The 21,544-nt window shown below is 33.3% G+C and overlaps 1 protein-coding gene, 1 long non-coding RNA gene and 1 other non-coding gene across 5 annotated transcripts in view; 1 reads left to right on the top strand and 2 right to left on the bottom strand.

Annotated features, from left to right (window-relative positions):
- The window catches only part of LOC141446887 (uncharacterized), a 67,398-nt gene extending 61,981 nt beyond the window's left edge, over positions 1-5,417 (bottom strand). The window contains exon 1 of one of the 3 annotated variants that reach the window (XR_012453980.1): positions 5,291-5,417. The gene's annotated coding sequence lies outside the window, so the exon portion shown is untranslated. The other 2 variants (XR_012453981.1, XR_012453979.1) reach the window with 2 other exon arrangements.
- Positions 5,418-11,158: 5,741 nt separating this feature from the next.
- LOC141446884 (uncharacterized) lies at positions 11,159-14,862 on the bottom strand. Its single transcript, XR_012453976.1, has 5 exons — positions 14,643-14,862; positions 13,321-13,596; positions 12,991-13,191; positions 11,649-11,732; positions 11,159-11,409 (listed from the first exon to the last, which is right to left on the bottom strand). It is a non-coding gene; the product is annotated as an uncharacterized lncRNA (long non-coding RNA).
- A 2,600-nt stretch (positions 14,863-17,462) lies between these two features.
- On the top strand, positions 17,463-17,545 carry TRNAL-CAG (transfer RNA leucine (anticodon CAG)). Its single transcript has one exon. It is a non-coding gene; the product is annotated as a tRNA-Leu (tRNA).
- The last annotated feature ends 3,999 nt before the right edge of the window (positions 17,546-21,544 follow it).

Here is a 21,544-nt window from a genome sequence, read left to right as displayed (position 1 = left end):
GTTAGTACTTAAACAGACAGTAAAATTTGAGCTACTTAGATGTATTTAAAGTTTTCATATTTGATATATTCTGATTTAAAATTGCTAACTTTATTACCACACCTGATTATGTGAGAATTGTAGAATAAATAGGACATTTCTTCCCTTATATACAGGGTGCGGCAGCATAACTTCCTTTATTCAAATCTTAATAAAACCCATTGTATGAATCAGAACATTTTTATTTGTTTTTTTATAATGTAGGAGCATGCCTAAAGTTTGGTTTTACATAGTTTTGAAGATAAGATCAGATAGGTGACGTCCCCCTTGCCAGCGTAGCAGGCGTTATGTTGGCAATTTCTTCCCGGGATGTTGGTCTTTAAATCTTGTAGGGTCCTTGGACGGTTCAAATAAACACGGGATTTCAAAAAACCCCATAGAAAAAAAATCACAAGGCACCAAATCGGGAGAGCGGGCCGCGGCCACTCCAAATCGCCCCTAATTGAGATGAGGCGCTCTGGGAAGTGTTCCCTCAAAACAGCCAAATCGATGCTCTTGAAGTGGTGTGCCGTTGCACCGTCTTGTTGGAACCAAATGTCCCCTAAGTCCACCTCATCTAGCCGTGGGGGAAAAAAAAATTCCTGTAACATGTTTACATACCGGTCCAGAATTCACTGTCACTGCGACTTCATTTTCCTCAAAGAACCAGGGGACCAATAATTCCAGCTGAGGAAATTGCAACACCAAACTGTGACTTTAGGTGAATGCAAAGGCCTTTGATGCAATTCAACATCCAGGAAGAAATTGCCAACATAACGCCTGCTATGCTGGCAAGAGTAATGACAAACGCCAGAAATCGGTTTACTCAGTCTATGGAGAATGGTGGACGTCACCTATCTGATTTTATCTTCAAAACTATTTAAAACAAAACTTTAGGCATGCACCTACATTTTAAGAAAACAAAAATGTTCTGATTCATACAATGGGTTTTATTAAGTTTTGAAAAATGGAAGTTACGCTGCCGCACCCTGTACAATCAGAAACATGCTACCTATCTGACCTTTGTCATTTATTAAGGCTAGGTTTGTTTTATAAATAGGGCTTCAACTAAAATTTTGAAACCTTGCCAATACCAAGTTCATTACTAAGGTCTCAGAGCACCTTAGAATCTTTTATTACAACTTAGAACCTGGCTTAGAATTTTAATTGAGCTTTTTTTAAAAAAAAAATGATGGAATTGTTTCACGTTTAGCGATGTGGCATTTATTGACAATAGAATCAAATTTTCGTTCAGATCTCCAAAGTTATTCAAATCTCACTCACACTAATTCTGATTTCTTATTTGGGAAAAGATACCTGTGGAAGAATTGGAACTTTATTCCTCAGGAATATAAAGGAATTGCTCTTATGAAAAGAGCTAACCAAGAAGGTATCGCACCCAAAAATCCAACCAGGACTGAGGCAGACTTTACTTGACTTAAGTGTTTTAAGTAAACAAATATGTGCACATAAATGATGGGTTCAAAATTTATCCCGCATACATCCTGTAGTATGGAAGTACAAAATTATGAAGTTGCTTCAAAAAGATATAGTACGAATACGGGCAGATTTAAAGATAACCAGTGTGAAAATAGGTGAGTTGATAGGGTAGGATAGTGGCTTAATGGCAGCCTAGGTGCTATGCCTTAGAGCAGTAAAAAAAAAAAAAACAAGCTTCACTCAAAATACCGCACCTAAACCCATAACAATAAAAAATTTTCCTAGAAAAATCAGGATGTTTGGATAAATTGTGGGATAGTGTCGTCCAGCTTGTTTTCAAATTCAGTTTAAACCAAAAGCAGAATGTGGAAACTAACTTTGCTTTGTCTAATCGTCAATTTCCTTTCAGACTATTGTCTGTATGTCCTGGAACCTCAATGTCCAAAAAGAGGTTGATGGCCAGAAAACGGACTAGTTTATAACAGTGAAATGAAACATGTTTGATTCTCTCATTCTTACAAACCTTGAAAATTCAACGTCAATTCCGTGAGATTGTTAACAACTGATTTTAACCCTTTAAGAGACAATTTTTTGATTTGATTGGGAATAGCTTCAACTTTAAAAAATGACAGTTTAAACTAGCACTACATCTGTGTTATCATTCTGAGATGAAACATAATTCCAGTATCATCCTTTAGTAAATAAGTTGGATAGACGAGATAAGCAAACCAAGAAATAATCATTGAAGATCTCATAATAGATTAGGAAGATTACCTGAACTTTATTCATGCTTAAAATAAAAACAAATAAGTGATTCATGATTCCTACACATTTCCGGACTCATTTAAAAATCATTACGACCTTTTGTGACCTCTTCACGAATCTTACAAGCAAAACCTTCACAAAATGTTAATTACTTTACCTTCAAACTGCATAACCTAAACGAAAAAAACCTTTCACCCATACATATGTTCAATTTGTGGAGGTTTTCCTCATAGTTATTTTTCTAACGATATTATTATTTTTTTATATTGTCTAGTAAACTTGAGTTTGCTTTTAATGTGATTGGTGTTCAGAATTCTGTCATATCTTATTACCATATTCTTTTTGAAGGTTCATGAATTGTGAAAAAATCATTTTCATTTTTCTTTTTCCTAATATCTTCTTACCGAAATTGTGGAAAACAATTATTGTGCCTCTGAACAGAAGAGGATTTGTGTGTGATATATATTACGCGTTTCATGTTGCGTTTCATATTTGTATTCTCAAGGTATTAACTGTAAGAATTCCTCAAAAAGTTGTGCAGCAAAGGTGTTTGTGGTTCCTAATTTCTTTTCAGTGTACAAAGATACGTGCAAAATGTACGACTAGAGAGAGGAATAAGATGCCCGAACGTGATAGCACAAGATACCGAAGATGATGAATATATATATGATCAACAAAAGGCTAAATGTGATATACTCCGCTTGGAAGTACCCTTAGAAAACTCGTTGTATCTGGTATTTGGTGACTTAGGTGCTGAAGAAGACCTATACTTGCAAAATGGAGCAGCAATTAACAAGATAAGTACTTAGGTTCTTTGTTCTATGAAGAATGCAATCCAGATATTTAGTGTCAGAAACTGAATGGATTCGTGGTTCAGTTTTGTGGAGCCCAAATATCTCCAAGGATGGAGAAAAAACAAATATATTTGGTAATTTAAAAACTATAGAAACGAGATCTGAACTCTTAATAACAACGATCTCCAAGAAATGATGCACTTTCAAGGTGCTTGAAATTGAAAGCTGTAGGTCAACGAGAGTATAACGATTGGAATGTATAAAGGATCAGCTGTGGATCCACAAAAGTGTTTTCATCTGATCAAGTTGTCTACGGTGGCAACCCATTCAGAAGAGAAAGAAAGTGACCAAGTGACTTATCCAGGAGATAATGAAAATGGGCTTAGAGAAGTCCTAAAAGCATCAGGAGTGAGGAGCAAGCAGATTTTGATTGGGGATGTACGTATATGCCAATAAATTATTGCAACTAATTAAAGATATATGAATTACTTTTTGCCCTGTGTAAACGAATTGAATTAACAATGGCTAAGGAAAGAGGAGTCTTGTGAAACTTACAATTAATATAAATTAAAAATATCTCTGTAAAAGCTGACAATTTTAGCCATTGAATGTGATTAATATTTGAATCAACTGATTAATCAAGATGTCTAAAAAAATTACACTGTGTAATGCCTTTTTTCGATGTTTAACTGATTAAAAATCAAACTACATTGCAGTAAAATATATAATTCCACTTTTAATCAAACTAAATTTTTAAATCAAAAGTTCCCCTCCCATTTTAGTAACTGTTATTGGCCTCGCAAACGCTAACAATGCCTCCGGGATGCAGAAAACAAGATATTTATTGATTACCTGGTTATTTTATAGAATAATTCGCCCGAGATGATGTTTGATGAATGAAATCATGACCGTTCCGAAATTAAGACAAGTATTGCGATTAAGAGGCTGATTTTAATCGTAATATGGTTTTCCAATTGAAAGAAAATCTAAGTATCCTTCCAAAATCACCCAAATTCCATTCATATTTTCTTTTAATTATGTGTGAAATAAAATAAAACCCAGAATAAATACTAAGTAATCAGACAAAGTCCCTTAATAGGTGGAATTATTGAATTATTGATCTCTAAAATAAAGGAATAGAGGGACTGAGTTGCAAAGTAAATCCTTTGTGAGGTAAAAAAAAAAAAAACCTTTGTATTATTGTTTAGACGGCTTAAAAGAGCATTAGTATAAGGTGGAGGAATAGTGAGGTAGAGTTTGGTTGAGGAAACGCTATAAACTCAAATAATTACACCACCGAATCTCTCTACAGGGCCTATGTGAGCTGTGTTCGTACTTCAAGATAAGCTTATCTAGGGTTGAGACGCCAAGTACATAAAAAATGCTAATCACTAAAAGGATCTGTGATTTAGTTTAAGGAATCACGATCAGAACTATTCCACAAGGACCTGGCAGACTAGGCCAACACAAGAACTATTTATACTCGTAAACATTTTTAAACTTCTCCATTAAAAACTAACTACTACAGAGGTAAGTAATTGTATACATTCTTAAAGTCTAGCTTAAATAAAGACAACTTAATATCCCCGCTAATAAAACAGAACACTTTTATAACACGAATCCCCAATGTGGTGAAAATATTTCTTCAAAAATCTGAGGTTATATCTCAGACTAACAATAAGAACATTTACACACGAAAGATTAATACAGATTCATCCACTGTCAGTGACAAAGTTAATAAAAGATCTGAAGAGACAATTGATGCAAAAATGGTAACAGAAAATAAAATTGGAAAAAGGTAACTAATAGATTAACACTTTGGGGAATTACAAGATGATAAAGCCATGATGTCTGAAGAATGACTTATTCTTTTTAAGAGAATACCCTTCTACCAAAGAATCAAAGTGAAAAATTCCCAATTTTGGTTTTTCGACAGTGAAATACTGGAAAGAAAACTAACAATAAAAAAGAATAGTTTCCATTTACTTACATCATTAAAGTAACTAACTGTTCAGCGAGAAGTTGTTCACTTAAATTAATGAAAGGCCCAAAATATCTACCATAAGAAGTTGATTGCCCAAAATCTTCTAGCAAATAGTATCACTTATTCAAAAGCAAAATATTTACTTCCAACCAAAATAGGTTTGAATTAAAATACCTAATAAAATTGAAATTGGAAGAGTTAAAAAAATCAGAGAAGGCTTGAAATGTAATAAGATTTTGTTTAATAAAGAAATTAAGATAATTATTCTTTTAATAGCAATAATTCTTACCGTTAATGTAGCTATTGTTGTGTTGAACTTGTATTAAAACACATTTTAATAACATTTTAAATTAAATTAATTATTATAACATGCAACATTTAAACAACTTTTTTAACTTCCATATGCAGCACATGCGCACTCTATGCCAACAAATGCAACTCATAATTTCCGATTCAAGCGCCAGATAGCGCGGGCTTTTACATTATTTTAAAATCTTTAAAACTCACCTTAATTGCTAGTTAAATAAATAATAAACCCAAGGAATCTTTGAACAAACTCTAATTACTAAGATTATTTCGTATTATATTCGAAAATATTTCTTGAAAATCTGATCCTTAATTAAAAGAAAAATCCTGCCTATTGGAGCCATCATCTGCTTAGATTCTCACTACAACTTTTATCCATTTTTAGGCCAAAAAAATGTTTACAAAATAAAAGCAGTGGCCTGAAAAACTAACTTTAAACAAAATAATCTTCGTTTAAGTGCGCAAAACTCAGCAAACAATCACTATCGTTGCAAGCAATAGTTATTAATGATTCTTTTTCAACCAAGAATATTCATCAGAAATGTATTATTAATATTAAATAAATGGTCAAAAAGATTGAAGATGTAGACGCATTGGGATTCCACGTGAAATTCTGGAAGAAACAAAATAAGAAATGGAAATAGCTCTTTTAGTAATAAAATTAAACTGTTAGTGAAAACGAACTGTAAAGATTCTTGTCAAATTCATTAATATACTATTGTAAAAATTTTAAAATGTAAATGAATGCATAAATGGCTTTTAGTTATTGATGTACTTGACTCAAAGTACTGGGTAAAATTATTTCAAAAAGGGTTGCAAAAAAAAATAATTGGGAATTACACTTAAAAAGCACACATTTAGGGAGGAAAAACATAGAATAATGCTGAAATGGGTGCCTGTAAACAGCAAAAAGAGATCACCTATCATTTGCAACATTGCCCGAACGTAAAATTCTTTGTTCTTAGCAAAAAAGATATAATATTTAAAGTTTCTAACATTTACGTTATCCTGCCTGTACAATATAAACAATATTTAATAATAATAAATCAAAACCATAAATCGTTGGTGTTTTCTACGGCAATCAAAGTCTAGTCTTACTTAAACATTTCTTTAAAAGTTGTTAAATTTTAAAATAATATTAATATTTGCCTCAAATTGTAGTTAAGGATGGTCTGATGCTATATCTGGACTGTTCTTTTGAATGGAGCTGAGGTTTGGACTCTTAAGATAAACACAATTCAAAAAAAGGCCTTTGAGATGTGGCAACTTGTGACGCATCTTGAGGATCTCTAGGGTCGACAGGATATACCAACCTGCGAAGTTCTTGCTAAGAGCAAATTACCCAACGGGTTAACTGTTAACCACCATGAAAAGCAGAAAGGTTGAATGCCTAGGTGAAAAGTATGGTCTTCTCCAGTTGATTAATAAGGGGCTAATTGAGGTACGTCGCGATGTGTGGAGGAGGAAGCAGCTTTCCTGGATAAGGAACGACAGGGCCTGGAGTGCGGTAAAGCTTTTTCACTTGGCGGAAAATAGGGAGGCGTTTGCGAAAATGATTGGCAACGTTCGGAAAAACCGGATATGCCACATGAAGAAGAAGAAATTTTAAAAAATAGATCTCTTTTGTCCTGCTAATACCAGAAGGAAAGCTTTTAATTCACAGCACCGTTTTAAGTTTACCATTCAAAGGAAGAATCAAAGAATCCTTCCTCATCCAAAAGCTGAGTTATGACCAGGTTTTTAATTTTAACCTTCTCGGAATCTGCCCAGAGCTTTCTCCAACTTACATCAGACAACTGCCCTACATTCTACTCCCAGGTTGGGAGCCCCAGCTTCTTTTGAAGTTCCAATAGCTGGCTGCTTTTGCCCAGATTGGTAGCACCAGTTTTACTAGCGGACAAGCTTTACAGGTCTTTACTCCTTTAATCATAACCGACTGAGGAACCCCAAAAGCCTAATATTCAGTAGAAGAACTTCTCTCTGTAGGCAATTAATAAAATGTTTTGAATAAAATTTTAACTTTTTCTAATTTAAGCCAGCCCATTCCAAGTTTAACTTTAATTTGTAATCAATTTAAGCTCACTTTTATGCAGAAATTTAATACAACCTACTTTTAACTATATTAATTTGTTTTAATAGAAACATTAAAAAACTAATTTAAACTTGCCACTTTAAAGAAAAACATCTGTTAACTCATAATTATTTTAAAGAATGGAAAACCCTAAAAATCACTAATTGGAAAAGTTTCAGTTTTGACAGTTGAACAGTTGAAGGTCGGAAAAGTGAACTTTTCTGATTATTAGAGTTAATGTCATTTAAATGAAGTAAATTACATGACACAGAAAAGATAAGTATGTAGGTTCATTTTAAAAACAAGTTATTATTAATTTTGTTTTTGTTCTTGACTAAAGACAATTTTAATGGAAGTAAAATAAAAAATATTAAAAGAAAAAAGCTGGAAAACTTTAATAAAACACAAAAGTAAATAATACCAAAGGCAAAATAGTGTAAGCTTTAAAAAGGTTAAATAACATTCCATGCTTGTTTTCACTCCTTTTTGTAGTGTAATGTCTCTGTTTTCATTTCATTTTTTAAGTTTAGCATATATTTTAACTGAATATTTAATCTTTTCTTCTTATCTTTAAATTGAGAGGAAAATTTGGTGTAATCCACTATCTTGAGGGATACGAGGAGCTGGAGGCCGACCCAATTCTGGGCCTGCCTTCGGACTTTATGACTACCAAATATAACTTCAACAAGCCTTTCAAAGTCTGTATTGGGGACCGGGAGGCTTGTAGACGTGGACCCCCAGTTGAGGGAGATTCGATGTGGTACACGGATGGCTCCAAGACGGAGGAGGGTGTGGGAGCGGGAGTGTACGGGGCGAAACCGAAATATAGCTTTTCGGTTAGCCTAGGAAAACTAGCTACAGTTTTTCAGGCTGAGCTAGCTGCAATTAGGTTCTGTGCTACCGAGATTAAAGGGCGAGGAATTATTGATTCTAAGGACATAATTTTCTCGGATAGTCAGGCTGCTCTACGAGCTATTAGTTCCTACCAGGTCAACTCAAGACTGGTCAGGGACTGTCTGGTTGCCCTGAAGGAAATTAGTGACCAAAATAAGGTCTTTCTGGGTACCCTGGTCATTCAGGACAAAAGGGAAATGAAGTGGCAGATTTATTGGCCAGGTAAGGCTCTGCGAGACACTTCGTTGGCCCGGAGCCCTGTTTTGGGGTTCCGAAGTGTGTTAAGGCTGCGACCATTAACTTATGGGTGCAGAGTAGGTCTCAGGAGTAGTGGCTTGCCACCACTGGGCAGAGACAAGCGAAGGAGTTTATTAAAGGCTATTCGACCAAGGCTGACTGCAGAATTAATCCGTCAAGGCCGTGGAGCTATAAGGATGATTGTAGACCTATTAACTGGCAGGCTCAGAAAACACATGCATCGCATGGGCCTGGCAGATGATAGACTCTGTAGGTTCTGTCAGGAAGAGGAGGAGGAAACGGCACTGCACGTGTTTTGTCAGTGTGAGGGGCTCGTGAGGGCTAAGGATGTTACTTCTCGGGGAGGAAAAACCAAGGCCTGTGAGCTTTATCCAAGAGTCACTTTCCAGCATTAAGAGTCTGATTAAAAGGACAGGTCTGGAGGGTGAGCTTTAAAGTGAGGGGAGCCACAATAGATCCAAAGGGGTCACAGTAGCGTAGGCTTTGAGGCCGCCCTAGTCTAATCTAATCTAACTTGAGGGTGGATACATCTGTTTTTCATAGGTAAAATACCTCAACATGATTAATTTGTGAATTACTTAAAATATCTATGCCAGCCATTCAGGTCTAGTTTTGTTTTTCTATCATTCAACTAGGAAATATCAAAGTAAATAAAGATTTATTCAAGAAAGTTCAATTGTTTATTTGGTATTTTTGATTTAAAAAGCGTTTCATTTTGTTGAAATTGACCATTCTCATCCCAAATAAAATAGTTTTCTTCACGTTCTTTCGATAGGATAAGCTGCAATTTTGCCAAGAAATAAATAACAGAAAAGTGAACGAAGTTAAGGAACCGTTGCTATGGTCAGAATCCTAAGGCAAATCCAAGTAGTTATGATCTCGCATCCTTTCTAAGGGCATTTTAAACTTGATTGTAAACAAACCAAGATCCTAGGATACAAAACAAAAAGAGGGAGAGCAAGTGTAGATTCTATGGGAGATGGTGAAAGACTTCAACAGATAGCCTAAACGGAAAATCGCTTAGTACTCACTCACTAACTGAAGAATGAAGAATTATCGTCCCCCTCAGATTTGGAGATTTTCTTAGAGGTCTTGTACGGTATAAACAGGGAACCAATAGACCCACTTTTAGTCGCAGCATCACTACATTTCATCTATCAAATTTTCTGTATAATTGGCATTTGTAAGAGAACTTTTTATTTTTTTATTTATATTCAAACATTGAAAACAGAAAATCTGATGAAATGTCACTTAAAAAGGAAAAAGCTAATGTCTTAGTTTCTTCCGACCAATCTAAAAAAAAAAAAAGCCATGTTTAAAAAAATAATTATTTCGGTGTTTCAAGTTGAAAGAAGATTTTAATAAAATGAATTTTAGAACAATCAGAAGCCTATTTTAGAAACGACGTGGAGCACAAAACAAAAAAACCTGGACAAACGTTTCAAGTATGTGTTACGTCTCTTATGAGTTGGCCAGCTTAGGGCTGGTATTAAGAAATACTATTATATGGCATTATTCCCAAAGAGAGAAATTATTTTCAAATTAAGTAGAATTACTACAGACATCGATAGATTTGTAAATAAAACATAGAAATAATAGAAAAGAAGTCTTTACAAATATTAGCTGGCCAACTTGTTGTACGGCCAGCTGTCGTTAATAGCAATAAATAAATCAAGATTCTTTGGCAGTCCTCTTAAAATTCCATTATAACGAAAACTGAAGAAGAATTGAATTCCACGGATGACAAATGACTGACGAGAAGCGAGTTGCCAGTTTGCTCAATATTCTTGTTAGTACAAGACTGAATACAGCCCATTGTCGCTTAGCCACAAATCAATACAGGCACTTCGAGATTAATTAAAAACCACAAAGGAAATATAAACCACGGCGTCGTAGAGTGAGTAAGACCATTTTATAGAAATATCTTAGTGCAAAGTTGAACTAATGAAAAATTTACACTTGTTTTAAGTGCTTGTTTTCAAAAGAAATATCATTAGACTGTCTGATATAACGATAAGGGAAAAAGCAAAATACAGATTTTAAGGCAAAACATGGACTAAATTTACCCAATTCATTTATAATTGATTGTGAATCAATTCAAACAATGCTTTACATATGAATTCAATCAAGTTCAGGTACAATTCAACAACAGCCTTGCGGTGAGACGATTAACATTTAATAGAACAAACTATAAATATAATTTATTAACATACCCCTATACAATCTGATGGCTCAAGGTAAAACCCGTGTTTTAAACAAGAGCAATAATTACATTAAATCTTATTTTGGTATTAATTTCTTTATTTAATTATTTCAATATAATAATTAAACAGGCAATCTAAATACCTTGAATATCAATATTGAGTTAAAGATAAATTTCAAAAATCATCTTTTACATAAAATTAAATTTTCCTAAATATATCTAACAAATGTTTCAGTAAGTGGAGAAAACCTAAGAATGAAATTCCTGCAAAGTAATGATCTCAATTTAAAAAATAATATCTAAATTTTTCATCGTTATTTACTTGATTTTTGTTTCATAATAATATATATATGTATATATATATATATATATCAAAGAATTTTAAAAACATATAAGTAAAAATAGCTATTTAAAATTTACCTGATTAAGTATGTACATACCAAATTAGAAGTTATTCTGAAGTAAAAAGATTTTACTTTCTATTAAGATGAAACACTTTATTTATTAATTAATAATTATATTAATTTAATTAAACAAACATTAACACTTTATTAACAAATGTTCTAAGTAGAAAATAAGGTAAATCTTAAAATATAAACTAGAATTAAAATCACTTCACTCGGTGGTTATGGGAACTAAAAAACATGGCGGCGCCTTTTTACGATTTGACCTTTCTCTGGAACATAGAATTATATAAAATATATAATATTTTTTTATTGTAAAATTAATTAATCTTATTTAAAAAATTAAATTATATTATTATTGATAATAAATAATTTACAATTAGAATACTTGGAATGTTTGATCGAAATAATTTAATAATGATAAATATTTTTGTTTTTTCTTGATTTCACCCTTCAAACCTTTTTAAATTATTTAATAAATTATTAGATTTAATTTAAACGTTAAACATACTTATTTTCTTCCTTTTTTTGATAAAAAAAGCTTTCATTGTTCAAGGGCTCATTGCAGTGCTACGTGTGAGGTCTGGGCTGTGGGCTGTAACATGTAAGTGATTCTTATTTTAAATATATTTTAAGATATAATTAAGCCAACGAAATTAAAATTTATATTGCAAATGATTAACTGGACTATAAGTAAAAAAACTATGTAAAATATATCATATTTTATGATGGATTATGTCGATAAAAATGATTGAGAAAAATCAGGGCTTCTTAAAAATCCAATATGGCAAGTTCAACTTTTAATTATTACTTTAAATGATTCCATCAAGCCATCTATGGCATATAAACTAATAAAACATGATAATAATGTTTGTTCAACATATTGTTAGTATTATTAATCGTGATTAACTATATTTGATTTATTTTTTTGGATGATGGAAAATTCATTTAATGAAGATCAGTTCTAATGGAGTTGCTGAATTCAAAATGGCGTGAAATTACAATTTAAAATATTCTTAAATGAATTCAGCCACTTGTTTATTCAATTATTTGTTTATTATTAGTATGATATAACTCTGAAATGGTATTTTTTTGGGGGATAAGGTAATTATTACTTATTTTCACAATTACTTTAAATGAGTTTTTAAAATGTTGGATTTTTTTTTGGGACCCTTTGTTATGTCATTGCTTAAGTCTTTCTTTTAAGTTCCTGAATTAATTCTGTTAGCATTTTCAATGATTTCTTATAATCTTCAAAACTATATAATATGTTATCTTTCTTTCTTCATTTACATCCTTTTTAAACGTTATAAGATTTGAAGTTACCTATAAGATAGAAACGTTCAACTGTACAAAATCTGTAGAAAACCAAGAAATTAATGAAACTTTTTCTTAAATTTCTGGCATAATTTTAGTGAAGTTCATTTCAGAAGTAATACAGCTTCTGAATCATATCTGACTTTTTATCTTTTTTTGAAAGAGAATGCTGTTCTTCAACTTTTACTAAGTTTTCTTTTTAAATACAACTCATCTTGGCCTGATTGGAAGAACCGCCTTCTTTACTTTTGGTTTTTGATTTCTCATCTTTCAAGTAAATTCGGCTTAATTTTGAAAAAAGTCCCATTTTTTTGAAATCTCTCCATGGTATTTCTACTGATACGTTTAGGCACCTACTAATATACCATTTTCAGTCATTACTAACTTTTTATAGTTTGAGTAATATTTCTAATTTCACTGTTAAATGACCATAATCTTCTTTTGAAATGTTATAGACTTTATGGACATGCAACAGTATAATTATAAATTTAAAACGAATTCAATTATTATCTGTAATTTCAATTTTTTAAACATACCTCTTTTCCACATAAGCTATGAGTCAATCCAGAATTATAATTTCAGCCAGTGGCAACTTTTCCTTCTTTTCCCATTTTTGTTTTTTAAAAAAATGCTTTTAATTACAGGTGCGGACTTTCGGAGTTAGTGCTGTGTTCCGTTCGTAATAGTGTCCAGTGTTTGGATATCTCCAAGTTTCCTGGAGGCTGTGATTCGAGTTTCTGCAGAAGCCAAAGGTAGGGAATGCATGTTAATTGTATTTCAAGATTTACTTTAATATAGTACTTTTCATTTCAGCCTCTTCTATTTAAATTTAAAGTTGCCTCAATACTATTTGATTTATTACTTACTTACTCAAGGGCTATAACGGTCCATGAAGGACCCGAGCCTTAGCCACTACAGCTCTCCACCTATCTCCATCTCTTGCCGAAGTTCTCCATCTCTGCTGACCAAAGGCTTCCAAATCGGCCTGTATATCGCTTAATCTAGTCGAGGTCCTATCCCTCGGCCTTTTTCCACCAGGGTATCCATACAGCGCTTTCCTGCGACCTTTCGCCTCTTCCATCCGGTGCTAATGTCCCAGTCATCACAGTCTACCAGACTTTATAGTGGCTACTATACGAGGTCTGTAAATTAAGTATTGAGACTGATTTTTTTAAAAAAATTTTATTCAAGGAGAATTACTATTCTATGTATATTGTCACCTTCAAAATAACTTCTTTCTGAAGCCACACAGCGCTGGAGACGTTTCTTCCACTCCTCATAGCAGTGCTCGAACTCCGATACTGGAATAGCCTTCAGCTGGTCGGTTACAGCCGTTTGAATGTTTTCGACTGTCCCAAAATGAGTTCCTTTGAGGTGATTTTTCAACTTCGGGAAGAGAAAAAAAGTCACAAGGACTCAAATCAGGCGACTAAGGAGGCTGAGGAGCCACATGAATGTTTTTACTGGCCAAAAACTCGTTTATTGAAATTGCTGTGTGACAAGGAGCATTATCGTGATGCAACACCCACTTGTTCTTGATGTTTGGTCTCACACGATGGACCCTTTTTCGAAGTTTTTCAAGAACCTCTCGGTAAAAGTGTTGATTGACCGATTGACCTTGAGGCAGAAACCAAACATCAAGATGTTGCATCACGATAATGCTCCTTGTCACACACCAATTTCAATAAACGAGTTTTTGGCCAGTTAAAACATTCATGTGGCTCCTCAGCCTCCTTATTCGCCTGACTTTCAGTCCTTGTGACTTTTTTCTCTTCCTGAAGTTGAAAAATTACCTCAAAGGAACTCATTTTGGGACAGTCGAAAACATTCAAACGGCTGTAACCGACCAGCTGAAAGGCTATTCCAATATCGGAGTTCGAGCACTGCTATGAGGAGTGGAAGAAACGTCTCCAGCGCTGTGTGGCTTCAGAAGGAAGTTATTTTGAAGGTGACAATATAGTATTGTAATTCTTTTTGAATAAAAATTTTTTAAAAAATCAGTCTCATTACTTAATTTATAGACCTCGTATATGTCACCGAACACTTCAGCGACTTGTCGATTCGTCCTGATTTATTTGTTTTCTTATATATTTAAATGATGATTCAGGAATTGTAAGCTAGGATTATCGGAAACTTAACTAATTTGATGCTAACCTAAGAAATACTCTGCGTTGCACACCATGATTACCTGTTAATTATCAATCTACGGTATTCCTATGATGCAGTTAACTTAAAGTATAAAGTAGATTAATCACAATCGATTCAAATACAAAAATATCCCTAACAGATCTACAATTTTTAACATTTAAGTCTTCACTAGGACAATTAAAACCTGCCACGCAACAAATAAAACAACAACCATCTTGGATCTTACAACTGTTTACCTCCCACTATTTTCATGATTTGACTTAAACATTAATTCAGAGTTGGATAACAAATGATAGGTTTCTAGAAGTGAGACATCTAGTGTTATTTTGCAAAATCTCATTCTTAACCTTACAACAAAATATAGGGTTATGATAAATTCAAGTAGCGTTGCAAACTACAGATGGAAACTGCACAATTTTTAAACTTGTGTAGTTAACCGTTTTATTTTGAATTTGAAATGGACAAAATACTTTAATCAGTTTCTTACTGATTTTTATTGGTTGTTCATTTCAAATAAGTGGAAACTTTTTTTAAAAAACTTGTTTTTACACTTTTGATTGGCTCCTAATGATAATTTTCTTACTAACCACTATCCCAAAAGTCAATCACTTTTATATTAAACATTGTTTTATGCCTGGAAAATTAATTATTTGCTTTCCTCGGTGGAAATGCTAAGTAAACCATCTTTATAATATGCTAATTCGCACATTAAAATGAACATATCGTGTTAACTGAATAGCTTCCGTAGGCCTATTACTTACATTTTAAACTTTATTTATTATTATTATTTTATATATATCTATATATTTTGATGATCAGTTGGGTGTGAATGACGACCATAGATGAAAGTAGAAGCGAAAGAGTGTACAAATAAATTAAGCTGATAGAAGAGCAGTTTGAGATTCTTAATGTTGGCAAGATAGAATACGAAAGGTTATTATGGAGCATCATTTATTTATCGAAGTCTCTTTGTTTTAATTTATGCAACAATTAACGTTTGTGGAGGCCCTTTAATTTAAAAATACAATTTTTAAAGTTCAATATCAGATTGTATCCAGTTGCTAGCCCTTAGATTTTTTCTTCCTAGAAGCTTCTTACTGTTCTCTGTTCGGTGACTAGCAGCAAGAGAACGCTGTCCAGAGAACTCGTATTTGTGTACCTTCTCACTGGTGGTAGATTAGGGCCACTTATCTTACAGCATCCCCTCCAAATCACACTGAAAGATCTCAGAAACTGACAAGGTTCTAGAGAAAGATATATTCTCCTGCACGAGCTGTCAAACCTTCTTTGGATAATGCATTACAGTCTGTTAGCTGGCGCTTCGGAAACTCTCCCCATCGCCCCATGCAATCTGAATATTCGATGCCCAGCTGTTTCATGTGGCATCTGAGAACTTCAACAGCTTGTGAAGCCTATATTCACCTAATAGGAAGCAATCCTCAGATCCCTTCCGGTTCAGACAGATATGCCTCAATATTTTTAAAGGTTTTCCAGATCTTATCTTCTCATTTCTAGCCTCCCCCTAGAAAGACTTTTCGCCTGTCCAACGAAAAGGTACAGACCTCATAAGTGGATACGTCAGCCTACCTGGACAGAGGGTGATTATCACCATTATCTGCTCACTTAAGAAGCTTCTTCTTGTTCTATTGGTGCCTTGAGTTCTTCTACATTCGTTGCTCATCTTTTCTTTTTTTTTTAACAGCTTTCTAATGCTTGTTCTACAATACTAACTTCGGTCAATCTGTAGGCTGCTCTTTTTCCTGTTCTTGGGTTGTTTACTTGGTTGCACCTCGCTTATCTCTCCATTGAATACTCTTTTAGCAGCTCTACACTTTTCCATTCTCAGTTAGTGCTCTGACAGGATGTATTAATACTCTCCAAGGTATGTACAATCCCACATTCTTCCTTCTACGTCATGAGCATTCCCTAGCCACAAAATACGCCTTAGTATCTTTTCCTGTTCGTACCCTTTCAGCAAGTTCACCAACGTTTGATTCAGTACAGAGGTTTGCAAGGCGTACTTGACAGCGTACAGAGGGAGTTCTGGTACAAACTAAACTTATATGGTCATGCTATAATCTCCCTACTACATACCCATCCCAAACACCCTTAACTATCATCAGCCTTGTAGTCTCATATAGTCCCATGTCTTGCCTTCTACTATCGATACATCTGTTGCGCTAATCACATACCCTCCTTCAACCTGCAGCCAAATTTTCCTAAATTGCAATAAAATATTAAATAGCAAATAATAATAGTACGAATAATAAATTCTGTAAAAGAATAGCTAAGTTGTCTTCTCTTTAAATAGAACTTGCTTTAAATAGCCCTAAAATTCTGAAACAAATTATGATTAATAATATTAATTTTTGTAAAATCACAGTCAAACAGTAAAAAAACAGGTGTTTTTTTAAACTGAATCTTAAAAAATATTGTAAATTAAAATTATAATCTCATTTTCAGATAGTTAAATTAATAGATAGTTAGTTAAATTTGACCCACACCTAAAAATACTAAGATAACAGCGACAATAGTTCCATTATTTTTTTACAATTTTATTTTTAAAATTTAATGTTTAAATAAAATTTGACATTTGATATTTTTGTATTGTAGATTGAGGTGTTTGTTAGTGCTTATTGACATTTAGAATTTATATTGCAACATTTTTTAGCCTCTTTTTGTTAGAAAATTTTTATTTATCAGTTATTAAACCTTAATTAATTTTAAATTTTAATTTCTTATGACTAATAAAAATATTATTGACGAGTAGATTTTAAAAAAAAAGAATAAATTATTTTAAAAGGGAACAAATTAATAAACGTTATTAATAATAAAATACATACCACCCGACATATCGCAAGTCAGGATGGCCGAGTGGTCTAAGGCGCTGCGTTCAGGTCGCAGTCCACTCTGTGGGCGTGGGTTCGAATCCCACTTCTGACATTAGTTTTTTTTTTTACTCTCTTCGTAAAAATAAATTAACGAAGGTATTTTTATCTTCATGAAAGCATAGATTTTAGGACGCAGGTTACTTTTTTTTTTTTTTTTGTAAGGACAGAATTTTCAGTACGGTGTTCGTCCTAAATTAAATCTGAGGGCAGCAATTTATTTGGTGTGTGGGTGTGTGGAGGAAGTGTGTAGCTCAAATTCGAAAAATAACAGAAAGTTGGGTGACAGGAAGTTAGCCAAAAATCAGTCAAACGGATGCTTTACTTTACTCAATAGATGGTCCACTTTCTCGAAAATTAGCTGTTAACTATTTTATAACGAAAGTTATAAAATAGGTTATCATTTCTCGTATATTCCTATATTCTATCAATGTTAAAGAAGCCAAAAAATTTGGAGGTGATCTATTACCGCATTTATATTCCTAATTTTTTTTTTTTTAATGATTTAAGGCGCGTCAACATCTAAGGTTATTGGCGCCCGGAGCTTTTTTCAGTGCACTGCCGGCCACCGGACAGTATACTCTAGTTACAGACAACACTGTCCATAACCGGACAGTGAGCTGTAAGAAGCTCCCTAGGAAGAGAAAATCTAAGGGTCAGCTGCTGGATTCGAACCCGGGACCTCCGCGTGGGAGTCCAGTATATTCCTAATTAAAATCAATAATTCCCGGAGAAAAAGTTTAAAATTTAATTAGTCTGCCTAACTTAAATTAAGGCTTAAGTTCAAGTGATACCACCTTTCAGTGACTGCCTTAAAAGTTACTAAAAACTCGTTATAGTCATTCGTTAGAATCGCATTTTCAATAGCATGATATTGTTTCCACTCAGAATTTTTTGAAAAAATTTTCATATTTACATATTTAATTTAGAACCGCACAATATACTGAAGAAGCTCTTCTTACAGACACCAAAACTTTTCTTTATTCCCTATGAGGGTCGTTTGAAAAGTCCGTGCAAAGTCAGAGAGATAGCACCACTGGCGCGTATCGAGGTTATGTTTAGTTAGTAGCATCTCTTGGAAGAACACACACCAAGTTTCAGCCAGATCGGTCTATTTCTTTGTGTTTGGCATTCGTTTGAATCGAGGAAGTCGAGTGATTTTCAAAAAATGGACGAAAAAGAATTTCGTGTGTTGATTAAACACTACTTTATGAAAGGCAAAACGCCTCAGGAGACTAAAGAGAAGCTTGATAAACATTATGGTGACTCTGCACCTTCGATTAGAACAGTTTATAAGAGGTTTCAAAATTTTCGGAGTGGCCATATGGGCACAAGTGACGCTGAACGTTCTGGACGCCCCGTTGAGGTTACTACTCCAGAAATCATTGATAAAATCCATGATATGGTGATGGATGACAGAAGAGTGAAGGTGCGTGAGATTGCTAGTGCTGTGGGCATCTCGAATGAACGGGTACATAATATTTTGCATCAACATTTGGACATGACAAAGCTATCCGCAAGATGGGTGCCGCGATTGCTCACGCTTGACCAAAAACGAAATCGTGTGAAGTGTTGCAAGGACGGTTTACAGCTGTTCCAGAAGAATCCGCAGGACTTTAAGCGTCGTTTCGTCACTGTGGATGAAACATGGATACATCACTACACTCCTGAGACCAAAGAACAATCTAAACAATGGGTTACCAAGGGGGAATCTGCGCCAAAAAAAAGGGCGAAGACCGTTCCTTCGGCCGGAAAGATTATGGCGACTGTCTTTTGGGATTCGCAAGGAATAATACTCATCGACTATCTGGAAAAGGGTAACACTTTTACAGGTGCATATTATTCATCGTTATTGGACCGTTTGAAAACCGAGCTGCAAGAAAAAGCGCCCACAAAAAAGTCCTTTTCCATCCAGACAACGCACCAGCACATACCTCAGCAGTTGTGGTCGCAAAATTAATGGAAATAGGGTTCCAACTCGTTTCACATCCTCCCTATTCTCCAGACTTGGCTCCCTCGGACTACTATTTGTTCCCCAATATGAAGAAATGGCTGGCGGGAAAAAGATTTTACTCAAACGAGGAGGTGATTGCAGAAACGAATGGCTATTTTTCAGACTTGGACAAATCCTATTATTCGGAAGGGATCAACAAACTAGAGCAGCGTTGGACGAAGTGTATAAGCCTAAAAGGAGACTATGTTGAAAAATAAAAAAGGTTTACCCCAAAAAATTAAGTAGTTTTTATTTTTGCACGGACTTTTCAAACGACCCTCGTATTTCTTGTCAGTAGATTTTTGGTTGCTTTTTATAAATAGACCTTTCGGACATCAATATTTTCATCTTAAGTCTGGAAATTAAATACTAACAATTAGAATCAGTCAGTTAATATGTTCATAATTTCTTATTGGATTTAATTTTTTTATTTTTACATCATCAACTACTTCTTTTGTAATTATAAGAACATTTGTTTCATTTCAGTTCTTAAATTCTAATACAGAATTTAATTACACTCTATTGTATCTTCTTTTATTATTATATAAAGTGACTTTTTTTTATTATTTTTGTAAATTTTATACATTTTAATTAACTTTTTAGTTAAAGATGAATTAATTTATATTTTTTTTTGAAACCTTTGACCTGACATTTTTTTTTTATGTAGAAGATTATTAACCTTTCTATTTTTTGTTTAATTTTTAATGTTTGTTATAATAATTTTTCCTTCGTATAAACTCATATATTTTAGGCAAAAAAATAAATAATAACTTATTCTCAAAGAGATGTTCTTGTGTGTGAATGAAAAATAATATTAAAAAAAATAAAATTGGACAAGTTTGTGCAGTTGTTTTGTGAAGGCCATAACTAAGTGTAGTTCCCGAGAGGTGAATATAGAGTTCGTTAGTTGTAAGGAGTCAACCTTGAACTGGCTATCAAAATAAACAAATAAATAAAGAAATAATTAAAAAATAATTATTGCGGTCTATTTTTGAGGAGCTTCTTTTTTTATTTATTAATAAAATTAATGATTAAATTTAAATAATTAATTTTTTTTTTAATCAAGAAATTAACCCTCATTTTGAAACTCATGCCAGACCTTTTTCTTCTCTGCAAACCACAAAGTTTTGAACTTATTTAGCTTTTTTCTTCAATGAAGTCACCCTAAAAGGGGATGTCTAACTAAATTCTCTCCCCTAAAATTGCCTCAAATTACCCCCCCTCCCCCCTAGGAAACTTATTCAAGCGAAAGTTTTAGATCTAATTTACATAAAATTCAAAAAATACGAATTGAGTTTAGTTTCTTCAAATTTGGAATTCTTACACAAATTTTTCTTATAAATATTTTCTTAATGGTGAGCCCGTAGTTTTACATTGAAAAGCCTTCAATTTTTCAATCGGAAAAGTGCCCTTGCTTTTTAATTTTCAAATAAACGATTAGTTTTTTCTAAGTTTAAAGAAAATCGTAGCAACCCTTTTTTTTCTTGAAAAAAACTGGAAAAATCAATTGAGTAAAGTGGTATTTTCTGGGTTTGGTGATTTCGAATCTGAGGTTTTTACATCTCCTTTAATCCTGATTGAAATCATTGATCACGCTAAAGAATATCTAATTATGGTGATTTTCTGTTTTCTATTGATTTTAATCTTGACTACGCTCATTGATTTTAATTTTTGTTTGGTACTTTTACGTGCCCTAGTTATATCAATACTTGTTTTTGCGATTATAAATCGAAATTAAAAATGTGTTCGGTAGTAATAATTCTAATTATAAAAGAGTTAAGTGGAAGTAAAAAAAAAATTATATTTTAGTAGTTCTGTCACAACAACCAGACCTTTAAGATTTAAAAATCCATTCTGAAGGTTTTTTAATGTTGTAGATTACTTTTAAAAAAAAAGAGGGGAATATTATAATAATAAGAAGAGGGAGAATTTCCCTTTCTTTCTGCACAAAAGTAGGGGAGGTTTAGTTGAAATACTCGTACAAGTTGTTCTCTTTTAAAATGACTGCAAGTTTGTAAGTGCATGTGTATGTGTTTTTGTATATAACTAGTGTCTGTGTGT

Source organism: Rhodnius prolixus, unplaced genomic scaffold, assembly GCF_049639745.1.
Source record: "Rhodnius prolixus isolate KJV_2025 unplaced genomic scaffold, Rpr scaffold_7, whole genome shotgun sequence".
NCBI lineage: Eukaryota > Metazoa > Arthropoda > Insecta > Hemiptera > Reduviidae > Rhodnius > Rhodnius prolixus.
Note: the sequence above shows the minus strand (reverse complement) of the source record. Positions and strands in the feature narration are given on the sequence as shown.